This window comes from Ptychodera flava, chromosome 3 (assembly GCF_041260155.1).
Source record: "Ptychodera flava strain L36383 chromosome 3, AS_Pfla_20210202, whole genome shotgun sequence".
Classification (NCBI taxonomy): domain Eukaryota; kingdom Metazoa; phylum Hemichordata; class Enteropneusta; family Ptychoderidae; genus Ptychodera; species Ptychodera flava.
Genome location: NC_091930.1, coordinates 19,663,035 through 19,684,444, shown reverse-complemented (window position 1 = coordinate 19,684,444; position 21,410 = coordinate 19,663,035).

Below are 21,410 nucleotides of genomic sequence, written 5' to 3'. Positions count from 1 at the left end.
CCGAATTATCATGCGATATTAAAGGCACGTACTGTAAATGAAGACATTATCAAACATTATTTAGAGGTACTTGATCAAACATTTCATGTTTTTCTATCGTTTCGTATTTGTTGAAAGGCATGCTGCGCCTAGTGTCTGTTGCAACACCAGAGACACAAATGTTGATGTGAGTCACATTTGGTTATTACCATCTTATCAAGTATTCATTCAAACCGTATTAAAATCGATAGTAAATAAGTTTTATATATGAAAGCAGACTTCTATAACTGTAAGACATTTCCACCAAAGTAAACACCGTGAATCGGCCATTTCTCTACATATCACTGAACACCAAATACTTAGGACATTTTAAAGCTACAGAAGTCATGTAGAAGACTTACTCGTTGTCCATTATGGCGATGCAATTATAATTGATTCGAAATTAAACTTTGTTTCAAAAAGCCTCTAGATTTCGATTACGCCAGAGTTGTCGCTGTTTTGTTCACAATGAGAGTCGTGTTGTGATCAGGTGTCACATGACCGACTTACACTCTCATGTCACATGTAAACTTCATCGTTTCTTGTAGCCCTATAATATGTTAGCCAGGGACTGTAAAAATGACAAACCTTATATGATTTTTTCATCGGATAACATTAGAAGACTCGACTTACTGGCCATTTAGTAAGCTAACCGAAATATTTTTCCTACAAAACTTATGTCGACAACAGGATAGGTAAAACTGGCACTGACTCGAGAGGTCATAAGACTGTGTTTTGCGTACTATCATATACCCATACCAATATCGATTCATCTTGGTGACGTTTAGCGTAAAATATCAGCCGTGATATTTCACGGTAAACGTCGACATATATGCATGATAAACGTCATCGGTTTTGGAGTCTTCCCGAACGATATTTGCAGTTTGTTGATAAACAACGTAAACAAACAAAATGGCTGCCATTCTCCGCCTGAGAAGCGACGTCTCCGACGTAAAAATGTGAAGGGCTTTGAGTAACACGGGTATTTCGGGTTGCTAAATACGGAAATAACATGTTTGGTCTTGTAATGTTTTCCCGTGTTTTTTCCTGTTCGAGTTTTTGTATTTTTGGACAAGCTCTAGCAAACATTCTGCCGTTTGCACGGCACCAGCACGGTCTTCCGAACAGGTAGTGAGCGCGTGGCGTGACAGCGATGTCTACGACCACTGTTGACATGACAACTCTCAGGGTAAACAAACAAAATAGCGGCCCCTTTGTGTGCCGTACGACGATCGAGCGCGATCGAAAGCGATCACGAGAGATTTAAAGCAGAGGACAATTTTGATTGGTCATGATTGTAATTGCATATTGCACTTTAAAAGGTTCCTCCATTATGACGATTTTTGAATCCCAGTGTCTTTATTCTTGGGTTATTGAGATACGGAGGACTTGCAACGATGTCGCGCGTGATGTTGACTTCTTCGTATAGTTTATGAATGAAGCTTGTTCACATATTTATTCCGATAGTTATGCCCAAGGCGTAATGAGGTAAGGCCAGAAAATTTAAGGTTTTTCGTGCTATTAATAAAATTCTGGGCATGGGTATATGATAACTCGGTTATTACCCGATATCGCTTGTTCCTTGAGTGTATCAGCATTCATGTTATTTGTGCTGCGCGAGACACTATACTTCGTCTCGTGTCTGACGCAGCACAAATGACACTCATGCTGATACGACACAGGAACAGGCGACATTGGGTAATAACCGCTAATCATTATCGACGTTCATCATCCCCAAACACCCATACTGTAGCTCCCACCCCTTTCTCTCTTACGTTAAATCCAAGTCCGAAGTACGTTGTATCTTCGACCTCACGATATACACCGTCAATCAACATATCGGTATCAGGTGGGCGAGGATCGCCGACAAATGTAATGGTGATGTCTTCCTTCGTGTCTCTCACTGGATATTAAACATATAAGGATTTACATTAATTATAAAGCATGAGTTTATTTTGTAATTATAGCAACGTATTTGTTATATGCAGGTACACCCTGAAAATTCGAATGAGTGATTTCAGCAAATAACACAGTACTAGGGTTGTTATCCTGCTTTTACCGCTCGATTTGAGGAAGGCAACTTTTAGACTATTTTGTCTGTCGAAAATAAACAATATTTTGCACAAGTCCTGTAGCATCTTTGGAAAAAACTTTGTACAATTGCAACATAGCTGCAAACAGTCTGTCCATTATTAGAACTTGTTCTGAATATGTAATGATGAGTGTTAATGTTCTATTCGAAAAGCAATTGATTGACGTCATTGGATCTATAGTGTCTCATCTTTAATAGTCTCCCCTTACTTCTTCAAAAGTGTATTTCAAGGTTCAAAAATTTGTTTATCGATATCAGTATTCCATCTTTTATCGGTATGATCAATTCCTGTACTTTCTTTACTAAAGGCGGTTGAACAGTGATATCATTTCCCGGTTGGTGTGCATTTATAATATTTGAAAGTACATTATCTTTACGCAGCTTTCAGTTTCTTATTTTAAGAATTGTCATTTTTGTTTCTTTTAATGTGACGTTGCACATAACACATCGTATTTTGCACAAAACCTTTACTTCATTCAAATCTCATTACTTTGTTATCTCAAGAGTAAAACATTGGATGCGTGCAACATTCCGCATGACAAGCAGTCGTAAGTGTGATGAGAAAGAAGATAAAATGTACGCAAACGTATGCAAATCACTATATAAACTGGCTTGTTGGTTCTCCCGTTTTCAAAGTTTCAAAAAACATTGTTTCACTCTTGCAAGGACAATATTTATTTCAAAATTTCACATATAATCTTTATATACTGTACAAAAAACCTGACATTTTGTTTTGCAATAAAGTGCTTACATTTTGAAAAAGATTTGTTTCAATTTTGCTTATCATGATCCCAATACCTTTTTCTTGAGTGTCGGTCTTTCAACTCTTGCCATTTAATGAGAAGAGATACTTTAAAACAAAATAATCCTCTTCAATGGATTTACTCTTATTTATGGGAGATATTACATTTTGTTCCGTAGTATCAACTGAGTTTTTAGCTTACATTATTTTTTATTTATATTAAAAATTAAGTTTTTTTCCCTAATAGTTTGAGTTAACTATTGCTTCCATGCTGAACCTTATTAGAGCTTATCTGCTTTTTGAAAAATAAACAGAATGAGGAATTGAAAAAATGTCAGGAAAGTTCAACGCAATCCTATATTTTTTTTGTTATTAGTTTGTCAAGAAATAAGAAAGATATCGTTAATCATTATCAGTCATTTTAGCTTTCTGTAGGTTGATTTAATCGATCTATTAAATTTTGTATTTATAAGTTAGGGCCGGCCTCACGATTGGAAGTCTGAATTTTTTACTCAAATTGCAACCTTCAAATTATCAAACCATTTCGTTTTGAAATACAAAAATGAAAACAGGATTCGCCGTGCCGTTTTATACCAGAGAATAAAAGATTATTAGAGATGTATGAAATTCAAAATTGTCATCATCCAATTGTTAGCTCCCAGGAGAAGCAGCCTTTTCAATGATCACAAAATAATAGGAGAAACCTTTTTATGTCAATGAGCCTGAAAATGAGCCCTGACATATAATAGACCAGGACATACTGTAAAAGTTTGGAGTGTTAGTAGATGTGATATGTGATTGTATTTTTCACAACTTGTATATGTACTTTATGTGTGTTGAAATATAATTCACAGTTTACACTACACAATGTTATCGCAGGTAAGTGAATTCCTGTGCAGACACGATTTCTTTTGTGAACTTAAAATCATCCGACACTACAGTTTGGAGTTGCACAGGTACATATTAACTAAAGTTAATAAAATTTAAAATTTTCGATAGCCTACCTTCATAGTTTTCAAGAAAAGACAACAAACAAACTGTCAGGACTATCCATTATCATACTGTTAGATAGGCTGGCTTAAGATAATAAATTTGTTTTCCGTATAACGACAGTAATCTTGTATGCACTACACTATTTAGCGAAAGCTATGACCCGAGTTAGGACTTCAACGAGAGCTGCATATTATTACTAGAAACATTGTAGACGTAGTTAGAAACATAATTAACACAAACACATAGATAATGAAAATATAAAATATTTACAAAGTACGTCGTTAAAAAAGTAGTAGCAAAGTGTTGACAGTGAAAGTTGTAAAAGTGGTAGACTTTATATTTACCTTCTACCTCATTGCCTTCTCTATCACTAAATGACAGACTCAAGACATCATTTGCATAAGCCTTGCTGCCCCGTGGAAATGATCTTCTGTTTAACCGTTTGATCTATTGATGCAGTGCAAATATTTCTAGTGTCAGATAACTAGATATTATGCGACACTGTATTGTCATCTGCTAGATGAATGTTTCAATAATTGTAGGAACCTTCGGGTCTCACAGTTAACATATATTTGCATCTTTCTTGCTGTGTCTGGACAGAGACGTTAATTGTGTGCCATTCCTCGACTCAAGTAATTTTGATATCTTTCAGAATCATGAATCGAGATGTTTTCGAATAAAGTGACATAAGACATTTTGAGGTCAACTTTGACATGTCTACCTGATTTATTTTATAAATATTAAGTGCACATCGAAGTATACCGAAACCTGAAAGACGATAAGACCTTGTGTTATGGTAGAAATTGCTGTAAAAATATTTTGATCATCTATTTTTGTCGCCCAACGAGAAATTGTCACTCACTCTATACTTACAATCCTGTTAAGAGTACCATGCGATGGCAAGTCAGCAGAAAGATCATTTGCTGGGGGAAGTCTAAATCCATTTCCATCTCCCATCATTACTGACACATTTGTGAGTTTGTCCACATGGTTGCGCTCCAAGTTCAAACGAATTGAAGGGGTTTTCAATACTACAGGACCGCTACCAGTCTCAGTGTACCGTAGAACAAACTTTGCTAGGTTATCTGTTGCGTTCAACACAGATTCCATCAACAAATCGCTCGCTTTATCGCCCTGTTTAGATAAAGCTTCTGTGTCCTTTAACATTGTTATCCCTGTATCCATTGACTCAAGTATGTCTGTCGGATGAACAAGTGTTTATTGGTAGGGTCACGCTTAATAAAACAATAGATTTTTGATCTCTGGTGGCTGTTAGTGGTCATTTTTTGTTGCCTGACCATTACGAAAGGACAAATTTTCTACCACCTTTCGCTTTCCAAGATTGCTAACTTCGCCTGGCATCCTTCATTCTTTCGTTTTTTTAGTTATCAAATTATATTTTACCGATTCCTGAAAAACTGTAGCTGAAATTAAAAATTATTGTAATCACTTGAAAGATTCCAGATCGGTGTATTTTGACATCAGTTGTATTTTTTCAAAGCGATATTTGACGAAAGTGTGCTAACAAAGTGAGCAACGCCAACGCAGCTAAAATTCACTTTAGCCATTTGAAAAAAATAATCAGTGCCTCACAAAGTATGGGAGAAGTTTAACGACGACTATTGCAATTTTAATTCGCCTCAGCAATGCCAATAAAACGGTCATTTGGGATGTCCGTATCTAGGAGAGGTACACCCTTGCCAGAATGATTTTTTCCAACATTCGTGATGGAAAGCAACACCGGGAAATATTAATGATATAATCCTGTGGATACTTCATCGACGATTCACTACTTACTCAGTATTAGCAGTGGTTCCGGAAAAAATGTGAGAGGCTTTGTCAGATATATGAATTTCATTTTTTACACTTGGTTTTACAAAAAGTCGTATTGAGGTTGTAAATACCCTTAAGGAAGTATGCGCCTCCAAGGGGGGAGATTGAAACGTTTGCTCAAATATACCTAAATGAAACTTTCAGCCATCCTCTTACCAAATGTGCATCAGGGTTCACCGTGTAAAGTTTTGAACTAGCAAAACAAATTACTTAACATTTTGCGATATTTGAAATTCAAAATGGCCGCCATCCCTGTGTTAATTCTTTGGTGTAAAGATAGTATTTTGGATATTAGAAAAACTAAGACAGTGAAAGTTTTTCATTCTCCGAGAGATTTAAAATGGGCCCTACAAGTAGTAGATCAGAAAAGAATTGTAGAAATTTGAGAGTCCGACCACCTGTCCCCGTTCTACCTTAATATCGAAAACTAGTGTAGTATACTTAATACAATGTCATGCAATGCGTTAAAAATACCAGCTGTACGCTGTATTCTGTATACATATTTTTCATGCCTCTTTGCCGTTTTACGGTATAGGTTGAAGTGTAAGTTATTAATTCAGCGGAAAATGTATACAAACGTATTGAATCTTTCCATAAGCATATGCATATTAAACACCTATTGCCTGGTCATTAGGGCTATAGCGCCCGTCTATTACCCCGAGGGGCCTTGTGTTACCAGAAAAACATCGCTATTCTTCGAGGCCGTAGGCCGAGGGGAATAGCGATGTGTATAGCGATGTGTTTTTTGGTAACACACGGCCACGAGGGGTAATAAACGGGCCCTATAACCCGAATAAAGACCAGGCTATAGGTGTTTTATAACACACCACACGCTCATGTTGTATTATGTTATATAGTTTAAAATATGTATTTTAATATTTTGCACCGCAACAAACCATTGTGACAAGTTTACTGGGCGATGTTTCCACAGCGGTTTCAGTTGTACGTGGTTCCACTTTCTTTCAAAAATATTCTAAGCATACCTAGCGACATTCTAAGTTGCACTTTAATCTTTTTCTGTCGATGAGTTGTTCAAGTTCAAACGCTGTTGGAATGTTGGAAAATGTTGGAAAATCTGATTTAGAAAATGTGTCGTCGCCTATCCCGGACGCACGTCACGTTCTAGTCGCCCGCCATTGTTAAAAAGCTGCAGACGACACTACGTTTACGTGACCAGGCAATTTTCCAAATTTGGTCAGAACTATTTCCCTAGGGTAATAGCTTTTCAAAAAATACCCTCTGACGTCACTTTTGTCGATCCGGTGGCAACTAGACGTATCTATTTTATTGTCACGTGACGTATTATGGCGAATCGCGACACGGAATGAGCATGTGGCGTGTTATAAAACCAAATATGATAAAAATCACTTGGTCATCTTTATCGTAATATTGAGCGTTGACTAATGCCAATACTCACCTTGAGCCATAGTCTTGCTTTCATTTACCGTAATGTAAACATTCGTTAGCTCGGCGATCGCATTTGATAAGTCAACAAGCCCTTCGACAATCTTTGACACAAAACGTTAAAGAATACCTATGTTAATATTGCTGTCTTCAAACATTCACAGTCCTGGAAGTATCATTTGACATAAATATCGCAGTCAAACATAAAGTTCATACAATTGTACAATACGAATCGATGAGGCACCGTTCTAGCTTTACTTCGTACATGTTTTATCATTGTGAATAATAATGAATCATGAAATAAATATGGGCTTGATGATCTATTTATGCGTACCTTGGATATTGACACATTCGTCCTGGTGCCATTCCAATCATCAAATAGCGGCTTTGAAACAGCTTTATCCAATTTGCAAAACAGATAAATATTGGAAACAGAAAGAATAGAGAATGTCAATCATTTGGATTGAAATAACTGGAGAAATTCTCGTTAACTGTCTTTGTTTTTATGATAAAAGATGAAATGTAATCGTTTGTGTTTGAAGTGCAGCCTTCACCAAAGTGACGTAATCAATGCCTCCTCTCAATACTTAGATGTAGAAAAATATGTATGAATTGGATCGTGAACTGTACAATAAGAACTGCTGGATAATTATTCTCTGGGTACCTCAGTACTGGACGTCAACATCTCGACATCCATAAATTAATCGAGACAGACATTACTACTCGTCTATAAAAGGCAAGGTATCGGGATTTACTAAGGCGTGAAGAAATTGATAAGGTGTTTTGTCTTACTTTAGTCGTCCTTTCAAATTGCATTCACAATTTAAATATATTGCTCGATTTATAGATTGAATCAGAACGGGGTTTAAACGATTGAATCATTATTTGTTTCCTTGATCCATTCATTAGTTGATTCATCGTGTTTAGATGAATAAATAAATGAGCAGGCAATTAAGTAAATTCAAATTTCAGTTATATTGTGAACAATACAAATATTTGAAGGCTCTTGCAGTACTGTATATCTGCACGAAATAAACACACAAGTAGTGAGATTAAAAAGGCGTACATGAAATGATAATAGAAAATTCATTTCTCTGGTCAACACACCTCTTACTTTCACAGAAAACGAACAGTTAGCAGTATTGCCCGAAGGATCCTCAGCTACGTAAGATACTGTCGTGACACCGATGGTAAAGTTACTTCCAGATTCAAGGCTTCCGGTCACAATGACATGGCCGAAATTGTCCGTTGCCTTCGGAAGTGGCCACGTTACCCGTATGTTTGGCATAGTCACGTCAGTTGTGGCTATGATGTCGGGTGGACATAAAATGCTTGGCTTCTCAGACTCTGGGAAAAGGAGAATTATATAACAATGTTTGAAAAAGACTGAAACTTTAAGGCCATCGTCTGGGCTAATGTCGGTCAAAATGCTCAAAAAATCAAATTTTATTTTTTTCCTTCATTGTCACCCTCGACATGAATACTTTCAAATAAGCTATATCATTCTTCAAAAAATATTAACTAAAATCGAGAAAAATCGCGTTTTTTTCCCACTGACCCCTGGTCAAATTTTATTTAGTCAAATTATATATTCAAAACAGGTAAATCGCTATTTTTGGTTGCCTAAAAACTTTGTTGAGTTATGGCATCATGTATGAAGTAGTGACCATTTGCTTGCTTATTGAAGCAGCTTTTTCAGAGGTACAAATATGGCGTTGTGGAAATTGTGAGTTTGAGACTAATTGTAGTCTAAAAAAGCCAGATCAATGAGTAATCGGGAAGAAATTTGCAACAAATGATTCTGTTTTATATTTTGTGTGGATATTACTGTAAGGCATATGAAGATTTTCATTCAGGTATAGCAATTAAACCAGAGAACAAACCATATTAGACGTTATGGTTTCCATATACATAACAAGTAAAGAATCTCATATGAATTTCATTATCATGCTGATTATAAAATCAATGTTTTTTTGATAATTAACAGTTCATTTTTCACTTAGAAAGCAATTACAACCAGGCTTTCGTAAATAGAATTCTAACTGACAATTTAAACTTGTCCAATACCCTATTTTGAGGTCGTAAACTTTGCATGAAGTATGAGTATCACCTTTATGTTGTAAACATTTCAATCCAATACTCCTAACAATTGTGTTTTGTACTGCATTCGTTTCTTGTGGCAGTAATAACTCTTGAAAGAATGGTTGGAATGCAATGAAAATCAGCCAACATATGTGAAATTAAATACTTTACAAATAAACCTCAAAAAACAAGGTCATCCAATCATGTCATAGTAGAAACTTGACGGAAAGTTGTGAAATTTATTAATTTTTCAATCTTACCGAGATGACTATGATTTAATTTATATTGACATCTTATACAGTCATAGATTTAGGTTCATATTGTAATACATATACATCTGAATGCTACAGAAAAAATTCGGTTGTTGTATGACTTTTCGTTCAATAGATATCTTTGCCACAAATTTCCTCATATTTTTAACCCTGAAATTGTAGCCATGACAACCGAATATCCGGTTTTCCCCCTGCACTGCATCTTACCATCTACTGCAACAAAAAGATGACAAACTCTGAAAACAAGGTACTACACGGTTAGTGTTTTAAAATAGCCCCTACAATAGCCTTAATCAACTGATGCTCCAGCTGTAGTTGAAAATCCAGTCATATGTTTCCTGCAGGCCTCCCAGGAGTGTTATCATTTAGTTCTGTGTCTCTAGTAGAAAGTGCGGAATAGTCACCTCTTCAAGTTTGTTATTTCAGATATTAACTCGCACATATTAGTAATGATGATATACCGTCCTATGTTCAGTGTCATGAACACCGTACCTATACAAAATATCACACACAAACGATCAATGGATAGACACAGGACAAATCATGAGAAATGAGAAATGGAGTTCGGCGTCAAGACCAAGAAATTATTCTGTATAGACTTCCTGTCATTTAAAAGGGATAATATTCAAAAGAATGGACTCAACATTATCCCTGCTAGCATCTGATGATATATTTTCGGAAAACAGTTTAAATAAAGAGAGTAAACATTTATTGAATTGCGTTTCATCGGCCAGCAATAGACCACTCGATCTAGCAAAGTAAATCAATTGGCATATACTATACTTTGAAATTTCTCAATTATCACTTCGCTGGTTACCTGTAGACATCCGAACTTTGAAGAACTATTTAGTTGTAGTGGATGCACTTGATAATTAAGATTGCTAAAACGGATACGTTAACTATTCACACTGAAAGCAAAAATGAGATAACTGACCTGTATAAGAGACAGAATTCGCAAGTTTTCTCTAGCTTCTTGATGCCAAAAAGGCTTTTGATGGAGTTAATCATTGGTCAATGTTTAAAAAATTAATTGATAGAGGATCACCGCTTTTCGTTGTTCACATTCTTCTGTGGTGATACCGTAACCAGTCATTCTACGAAAGATGTGCTTCTGCCACCTCTACACTGTTTTGTGTCAGAAATGGAGTTTGTCAGGGAAGCATTCTTTCCCCAAAGTTGTTCGAAGTTTATGTAGACGATCTCAGTTACATTTTGCAAGGGTCTGGTGTGGGCTGCCAGATAGCGGGTAATATAATCAACCATTTGCTTTATGCAGATTATGTTGTATTGATTTGCCCTTTAGTTAAATCACTCAGAAAATTGATTAAGATATCCGAACTGTATGGAAATGATCACGATATTCTCTTTCACTCTACTAAAACTGAACGAATGTACTTTCTGCCAAAGTCCTGGAAATTAATAAGTAACCCGAAAGTGTACCTCTGCTGGATTCTGACGAGACTTACGGTAATATTGTTCACAATTGGGTCAACTTATGATAAACGTTTTATAAGCAAGATGTTCTAATTATCAGTCCATTTGCATATCTAATAGAAGTATGTAATTAGACTATATATCAATGCTAAGACCATCGATTTAAAAAAAGGACCTCTGCGATCTATTGATCACACATGCTTCTACTTGTATTATAAAGTTGATGATCAAGAAACTCTTATTATTATCTCATTTGCACACTTAATAAATTTCTGAAATTTGGCTCATCATCACTACTGAGTTCATAAATTATAACTCGACCTCTGTCATTCCTGGAATATAGGCAGGTCATCTATGTTTATAAGTTTTAAATAACACGACATTCTAATTATTAGCTTATTTGCGTATTTAATCAATTTCCTGAATTAGGATATGTCATTATAGAGTGTAGAAATTGCAACAGACCTAAGCATTTTTCATACCTAAGGCTCGTCATACTCAATGCTTTATGAGCACACGATTCGTTTGCTTATTTAAAGAAATTTCTGTAACTAGGCAGGATATCAATATTGAAAGCACTGATTTCGCGGTTTTACCTCTAATTTGATTGATTATAGCAAGTCGAATTTATCGTGAAAGTTTGACGGGATTGATATCCTAATTACCATCTCAAATACATATTAATGAAATTATATAATTAGTCCATATGTCAATAATTAATGGCTGCTTTGGATTTAACTTTTGGTATACATTGGTTATACCTAGATTTATTTGTGCTCAAAGTTTGATTTGTGTGATATTTTATATTTATTATAGTCAAATAGTCAATTGATATATATAATTAGGTTAAGTATCAAAGCAATATGTCAAAAGTGAATCGAGTAAATTTAATCAGACTTCTTATGTTATATTAACATTAAGTCATACTGTAAATTCATGAGCATTACATAATAATCGCAATCATACCAATCCATAATCCAATGACAGTAGGTCAGAATTAGTAAGACAATAGTTGTAAACATAGACACAAAACAGCACAGAACAGACAGTAAATAGACGGCGCACAAACAAAGTCATATTCATGAAAGAAAGATATATGGACCTCTGGCCAGAAGACCAAGAAGTGATGTCAAGTGTTTCGAAAATAGTAAGCGCATCCTGTCCCACATGTGGCACCCGCCATATATCAATCTATAAGTCAGATAGGTAGTGGTCACTAACTAAGGCCCCATGTCACCGATGCCATCAGTGATCATTTGTCGAAGAGAGATATTATATTTATCTACCAGCTTGCGATACCTGCCAAAAAGCGTTTGAATGTAGAGACAAGTCTTGCTCTGGTGTAACCTTGATTTAACACTTTGTAAGAGAGATGGCCATGTCTCTCTACAAAATCTCCATATGAACTGCATGCTCTAGCATATCGAATAAGCTGGGAAGTGTATACCCCATAAGCTGGTGAGAGTGGAATATTACTTATGAGGTATGGAAAATTGATGATACTAAAGTTGAAATCATCTCTCTTGTCATATAGCCTAGTAGAAAGGTGACCATTAGAGTCAAATTCAAGTAAAATGTCCAGATATGAAGCAGAAAAGGCCGTTTCTGTAGTTTCTTTAATCTCCAATTCTGGAGGATAAATCACAGCGAGATATTTACTGAATTCAGAGTTATTCATTGAAATAACATCGTCTATGTATCTATATGTTAGATTGAAAGTTCGAGCTGCAGAGACCTTTTTCTGATTAATTAAGTTCTGGATAAATTCTGCCTCATTTGAGAACAGAAATAAGTCTGCAAGCAAGGGAGCACAGTTAGTGCCCATAGGAATTTCTATACACTGTTGGAAAATGTGTCCTCCAAATTCTACAAATATGTTATCGATGAGGAAATCAAGCATACTGATAATGTCTTTCTCGGTATAAAACAATTTAGCGTTAGTAACATTTTTAACAAAATATGTAAAATTATACCCTAATACCACATATTTGTAACGGCGTGAACCGTTTTTGTAGAAAAATGCTTGGTTGATGATGTTTCTCAAGCGTTCTTTCAATTTATTATGTGGTATTGTGGTATACAATGTGGAAAAATCGAAAGTTTAATAGATGTTATTTTTGAAACAGATCTTGATTTCAAATTTTCCAAGAGTTCCTTCGAATTTTTTAATATCCACATTTGATTTATACCACTCCGAGAAAAGACAACATCACAGTATGCTTGAAGTCCCCGTTTAACAGTACAAAGAACAGAAGTCAGTATCTTCGATAACTCTGTTGTTGAACATTTTGAAGATCTTGCGATAATCCTAGCAGTGTCAGTGGATTTTATCAGATTTTCCAGGTACATATGTAAGCTGAATACTGTGAATTTTAACAGGTACAACAATGTGATGTATGTCTGATTGATTGATTGATAAGCCAGATATTTCTAACAATTATATGCTTTTACTGCTTTATCCAACTACTTTTACGTAAATGAATGAATTATTTTGACGTCAATAATGTGCCAGGTGACCTATAAAGTGTATGTTACTAATAGGATTATGGTACGATGACCTCAAACGTTTCTCAAGATAATTCTGATGATTATATGCTCAAACTGAGATATCTACCTATTTAATGTAATTTAAGGAATGTTTGAAAAAAGATGTGTCCTGTAAAGTGTCAGTAATTTATAGAGTTATAAAACGCGTACATCATTAAATGGTGTTTTTTGACAATACATAAGACATGACTCTAAAGTGTCCTAATGATCTCAAGGGTGGCCATGTACATTGTAATGATTATTTTCTACCGATGCTATATCAAGCACAAATTATATATATATATATATATATATATATATATATATATATATATATATATATATATATATATATATATATATATATACATATATACATATATACACACACAATAAATATGAGAACACATCAAGTATGTTTGGTGTCGAGTTTCACACTCTCTCTCTCTCTCAATATATATATATATATATATATATATATATATATATATATATATATATATATATATATATATATATATATATATATATATATATATATATATATATAGGTGTGGTGGGTTGGATTGAAATTTGACAAGTAAAGTTTGTTTTCGTGTCTACACTTGGACACCAACTCGGAACGCTTGTTTAAAAGGCAGGACTTATCTGCATTAATTATAGCTTCTCTGTAAGACAAAAGTTGCATTTCTTTGACACATTTGAGTAACTACTTGCTTTCGATAAGATTTATGATGAAAAATTTAATGGTTTGTCGTGAGATTTCAAGTGACAGACATATTTTGATAATTTTGTGCTGTTGGCGTATGCCTTGCTTCGGAAAGATTGGACATGATGTGCATAGTATGTTTTAAATGTATTGTCAGTTAGACCGATGTAACGTTTAGCCTCATTGGCATCGCTTGTAACAGTAGCTTTATAGATTATAGATTTAGACTGCGAAGCTTCCTGGAGTGGGCAGTTGGTCTTGATATGGTATTTACATACGTCAATGAGTTTTTATCATTGCGCTTGGTGACCCATCCATGTTCTGCATGCAGCTGTAGCTTAATTTGACTGCATTTCTGTTGAGAATTTTATGTAATTTACAATCCTTTGGGAAATGTTTCTCAAAGACAATGCAGAATTTCTTTCCGATGTTGGCTTTCACACTCTTACTGTAGGATGGGTTTAACCATGTAATTCAACGCTGTCTGCTTCTTGTTTTCTTTGCCGGCTTGTCAACAGGTGTGTAATTTAACTAGTCATCGTACAAACTGGCCTTAAGTGCCTCACAGTAAATATAACTGCATGCCTTGTTGAACAGACTCTCATCGCTTGAAAACCCTCAGGAAGGTCTCATACAAGCTACGAGTCAGAGTAAGGAAAAAAAACTGAATAAGGTTTAAGAATTACTCTATCGAAACAACGATTTCAAGGACTATGGATGGACATTGACAACATTCCATTGATAGATGACAAGCCTGTAAAATTGACCCATCCCAATATAATCCCTACAAACTATCAGGAAGTCTGGTAGACTATAGAACAGATGGCAGAAGTGGGAGTTAATCAACCTAGCCAGTCACATTTTACATCTCCTACAGTGGTTTTGTGCAAATAGGATGGTTTTATGAGAATATGTTTTGACTATCGTCAGCTGAATTCTCGCACTATACTTGACCCCTTTCCTTACCAAGGATTGAGGAAGCCTTTGAAGCATTGGATAATCCGAAGTTCTTCTTATCACTAGACCTGATCTTAGGCTATTGGCAGGTTGAGGTGGCAGAGAAAGATTGCAAAACGACTGCCTTCAAAACACGTTGGGCCTCTATGAATGTAACTGTATGTCATTCGGCCTTCTGAATGCACCAGCGACTTCTCAAAGGCTTATGATGTGTTGTTTTGGTGATCAGAATTTTGAAATTTTACTGATTCATTGGTGTGACGTAGTGCCATGTCATTACTATTCATGTGATTACTATTCATGAGGCCATGGGTATCTGTTTTGGCCCAAGTGGATGATGAAAAGGAAGTTGAGTATTCAGAGTACAGTCCAGTCCAGGTTGCATCTGAGAAAGCCATGAAGAGAACAGATGTGTCATGATATAAACATAAACAGGTGTTTGATAAGAAAGCAAAAGAAAATATCCCTCAGCTAGAAGATAGAGTTCTCGTACAAGGTAAGTGCCCAGTTCTCGGTAAGCATAAACTGATCGAAAAATGGGGACCTGTCCCCTATGTTCTCATCAGTAAAACAGTCTATGTAACTCAGCGAAAGAAACATCTACTTAACCGACACCATTGAATGAGATAAAGCCAATAGATGAAGACCATCATAAGTCAAATGGTTGAAAATATGTGAGGATATTATTGTAAGACCTCTGCTCTAAAGCGTTGCCAGTAGTAGCAGTAGTGACAAAATCAGATGGTCAAGTGCAGTCTTTTAGAGGACAAATGAAAAGTAAATAATGTTAACACAAATAAAACATTGGAAAAGCCAGAAGTAGAAGACTGCTCTTCGGGAACACCACAGGAAATGGAGAGTTAACCCATCAGAGCAGTAGTGAGACTCAGCAGGAAAGATTAAGTTTCATTAAACTGTAGTGAGCGTGTCGCAAGAACCAAACGTAACAAAGGTACAGTCATGTTCAGATTCCTATGCAGGTAGAGATTCAAGTGTAGCCTAAAGCCCTGTTGCAGGCAATGAGGCAACTTCGTGTGCCAAACACAAAAGGAGAACATGGTACAGTACTGGGTCTGTACAAGCAAAGTCCCTCCCTGGACTGTGACTGTTCCCATTATTACATATCTTGGTTCAAATTGGTATGGTTTGATTTCAATAGGGGAACGGTAATATTTGATGTCAGAAATATGCTGTCCCATCCCTCTATAGTCAGTCTTACGAATGTGCTGAACTGCTCAAGCATATGAATACTCTGCTTGCTCTACAGAGTAAGTGGCCATGCTACACACAATCGTCTGTATTGCCGATGACGTCACACACACTCCCCCCATGAGCATTTTCGCACCCATAGGATTTCAGATAAATGTGTTCTACTTCAAGTTCTCTTCCTATCTTGCCTTAATCGTTGGCGTGTGCAAGTATGTGGCAAATTCGAGCTGTACTTTATTCAAGAGTTATATTAGAAGGGACAAATGGTGAAATTCACTGGATTTGTGTTTCCCTTTAACACAGATAATCCGTTGCACTACGGCTCAAATAGTCTGCACCCATATTTTCACAGCCTTTGATAGCAGTTACTGTGTATTTAAAGGACTGCAAATGCAGACCCATCTCATTAACCTGCTATTTGCTATTTTGGCTTTCTTTAAATAGATCTGTGATTGATGGTCAGTTTCCATTATAAACTGTTTTCCTTACAAATACTGCTGGAATGTCTGAAGTGCCAAAACAACACCAAGGCATTCTCTTTCAATCACAGAATACTGTTAATTTTCTACTGGCATAAGCTACTGGAAACTTCCCATCCTGAGGAGGTTGTAACAAAGCTCCACCCAGAGCTACAGTAGAGGAGTCAGTTTTTAAAACAGAATTTACAGAAATCTGGCAGTCTCAATACTGGCTCCCAGCGTAACATATCTTTCAAAACCTGAAATGCTCTTTCTTGTGACTTACACCACTGAAGGTTCTTTGGTTGACCCTTATGTGAGAAATCAGTGAGTGGGGCAGCTATTGTGGCAAAATGTTGCACAAAGTTTCTGTAATAACCCGCCAAACCTAGAAATGACTTTACTTTCGTCACAGTTTCAGGACGTTTTGCCTTGATAATTGCCCGTGTTTTATCAGACATGACGGATAGCAATTCTTTACCTATGCCATGACCAGCCAATTGCAGTGACAAGTAGTCACAAAAACACTTAGTTTGTCTGGCCATCAAATTTGCATCATGTAATCTAGACAGAATTTGCCTTTCAACATTTAGATGCCCACCCCAGGTGACAGAGCTTGCAAGAATGTCATCTGGGATATTAACAACATCTAGTTAAGACAACAATAGTCTCATTACATGATTGAACGTTGTGGGCGCATTTTTAATCCGAATGGCATTCTACAAAATTGATACAGCCCAGAGAGTGTAAGAACTACAGTTTTCTCTCTTGCAGTACTTTTCATGAGGATTTGCCAATAACATTTGGTCAACCTATCTTAGTGAAATAACGCCCCTTCGACAAATGTCAAAGCAACTCTTCAGGGCTTGGCATGGGTTCAGCATTGTACGCAGGAATTCTGTTCAGCTTTCTGAAGTCAATGCAAATACGTGCACCAATAATTTGTTGTAATTTTTAGGCAGTAAGATTAATACTAGATCACTACCTTTGAATTTTCTGGGCTTGGCCCTGCGATCATAGTAATTTTGTGGCACCTACGACTTAGCAAGTTCAGTGTGAGCTAGTTTACATGTTTCTTCCAGTCTTTCACACAAGTCTAAAACATGCTGATATTTACTTTTGACTTCAGAGGTTTCAATTTCCTTGGTCCGTAATTCAGACAAAATTACCATGGGCCCCCTAACAGTACGTCCATACAATAATTCGAATTGAGAGAACCCAGTACTTTCTTGGCGCGCCTCTCTGTATGCAAATAAAAAAGCATTTCCATATCTATCCCAGTCTTTAGGTTTTTCAGAAGATAATTTACGCAACATGCTTTTCAAAACTGCATTGAATTTTTCACACAAGCCATTACAAGCTCGGTAATAAGGCGTTGTTGTCAACTGTCTAATAGACAATAACCTATTTACCTCCTTCATAACATCAGGTATAAATTGAGTTCCCAAATCAGACGATATTTCTTTGGGTATGCATACTCTAATGTAGATGTCAACCAGAGCTTCAGGTAACACGTTAGTAGGAATGCGTTTTAGCGAAACAGCTTCTGCATAATGAGTAGCATAGTCTATCAGACTAAGAATATGCTGATTCCACAGTCAGTTGCAGGATCAATTGGAACAACAAAATCTACTGTAACTCTCTGGAATGGAATTAATCAAGGGCATACTACCAAGTGGTACTTTAGTAACCCTACCTTTTGGTATAGTGCGTTGACAAATGTCACAAGAGCAACAGAAACGAACAACATTACCATATATACCTCGCCAATAAAATTGAATCGCAATTTTGTCATAGGTTTTCTTTGCATCCTAAGTACCCACCAAGAATTGAGTCATGAATTAATGACAGAACATTGGTACAAAATTTCCGAGGTACCACCAATTGTGTAAACACTTGGCCATGGTCAATTTTGGAGAAATGTACTCTCAGTACAATAGACCCTTCTTCATATAGAAATTAACTAATTTAGCCCTACCAGTGTTTACCTGTTTACCAGAAAGTTCCAACTCTCTGGCACGTTTGAAAGTTGGGTCCCTTTGCTGTGCTTCCTTCAGTATTTCCACTGTAAGTGGCTCCTTAAGAGTTCCCTGCCTAATCTCTGGGACAGCTAGTTTTTTCATTTGCTTCTTTCCAGCAACCTTTTGAGCCCTAGCCTGTACTACTTGAATGAATGAATGCTTTATTTCACCAGATGCTTCACAGTATGTACAATAATGAAAATTATAAGAAACTGTGTATAACTGAAGTTGTACAAAGTCAAAGAAAAGAAAAGAACATTGCAATACTGTAAAATCTGGTGGGGACCATGAAAATAGTCTAAAAGGACTAGTCGCATGGCCCGTGAGTATACTAATAACTATTCGGTACAAGCTTAAGTGTGATGGAGGATAGAAACAAACACAGTTTTAATGTAAATTCAGTAAGTGATGTTTCAATGCAGACTTGAAAACTTGTCTACTTGACAATTCTTTGAGATAGTCAGGCAGCGAATTCAAGTGTTTCACAGCTGCATACCTAATGTTATGTTGTGAAATTGTCAAATTTGAGCCTTGAATACCAAAATTTTCAACTTGTGTCAAACGTGTTGGATGCGAGTGCTTTGGAATCTCAAAATAGTGTTCAACTGTTTGAGGAAGATTGTTATGTTTCAAATCATAAACAAACATGCAAGTACAATATTTACTTAGTTTGTAGATATCTAAAATATTCAGTTTGTAAAACAGAAGTTCCGAATGATCAATGAAATGAGAAATAGTAATTGAGCGAACAATCCTTTTCTGAAGGTGAAAAATTGGCTCTAAATAGCTGGAAAAAGTGTTTCCCCAGATTTCCAAACAGTACATTATATGAGGTAAGATGAAAGCATTATATAGTTGAATGAGAATGGATTTTGGATCATAGTGTCTTAGTCGTGTAATGATACCAATTTTGGGTGTAATTGCTTTAATGACCTTTCGTATATGATATTTCCACGACAAAGATGAATCTATCGTAACTCCTAAATAAGTGGCACAAGAAACTTGTTCTATTTTATCATTCCCAATTGACAGATTTCCTTCAAATGTGGTGTTTCGCTGTGGTGTCTTTATGATCATATAACTGGTTTTGTCAACGTTGACTGTGAGTTTGTTGGCCATACACCAACTGATAATTTCATTAAATGTGGCGTTAATTTGAGTTAGATTAACATTCTGGGTACGTAGAGATTTAAAAATATTTGTATCATCTGCAAAAAGTCTACAATTAAAATAGTCTGTTGAATTACAAATATCGTTAATATATACCAAGAATAAAGTCGGACCCAGAATGAAACCCTGCAGTACATCACATTTGATTTGCCTGTAACAAGAAGATTTACCATTGACAATTACAAACTGATTACGATTTGTTAAATAACTATAAAATAAATTTAGTGATGGGCCCCGCACTCCATAATGATGTAGTTTGTGAAGAAGGATATCATGATACATAGTGTCAAAGGCTTTTTTCAAATCAACAAAAGTAATGTAACATAGCCAAGGTCCATCTTCTCTATAAGATCAGCAACAATGTCAGCGAGGGCAACTTTAGGACTGTACTTTTTGCGAAATCCATACTGCGTATCAATTAAAATATCGTACTTGTCAAGAAAAGAAACCAGTTGTTAGTTGATAACTGCTTCAAAAATTTTACTAAAGACTGGCAGAATTGAAATCGGCCTGTAATTACCAACATCAAATGGACAACCTTTTTTATAAAGAGGGGTAATTTTTGCAACTTTTAGACTATCAGGAAAAAATACCATTTGAAATCGAAAGATTGATAATATGTGAAAGAGGGCAAGCAATATACTCAGCTGCATGAATAGTCAAAAGAGGATGAGTAAAATCATAACTTGCACAATTACATTTGAACACCCACCATTGTCTGGTACCTCACTTCTTACCTCAGAATCACTCACCTTGCTTTCAACTACTGGGTCATTTTTAGACAACGAGTCAACACTAACAGGAAGTGCAAACCAGTTCAGGTCAGGATCAGCTCGCGCTCAGACCTGATCTAAATTACCTAATACAAGATCATATACAGGAGTCTCCGTACACATAGCTTATACTTCACCTACATAAAAAGGAGTGTTTACAAATAGTTTAGCTATGGGTGCTCTCCTGCAGTCCTGTCTATCATTACATAAGTACGAATTTCACCTGTCATTTGGGAAGGGTAGACAAGCCCCTTTCTAATAAGGACCCCATTACAACCGCTATCTCTAAGGACTTTTACTTTTTGTCCATTGACAATGCCATCAACAACTGGCTGGTTGTCAGACAAGCTGGTCATAGAAATTAAATCTTTCATTTCCCGTAATCATTGTCAATTTTAGCCGCAGCTACCCATCTATCAAAATAATTTTCTAGTCGTGCCACAAAGGCTTTAACAGTTTAAGACTTTTCCTGTTTACTGGGGTAGTATTTAACACTTAAATGGGAACGTTCGAGGGTCAAAGCTAACAATTGTAAAGCCAGGGTAGCCTTTTTTCCACTATGATTAAGCACAATGCCTCGAGCCCACCCCATTTAGACTCAATAAAACAACATAATGTAGTTTTAGCCGTTTCACTCAACAAATACAGTTACTGCTATCTGTAGCTTTCGGGTCCGTCTGGTAACCCTTCATCAGCATGAATGACACTGGCTGGACA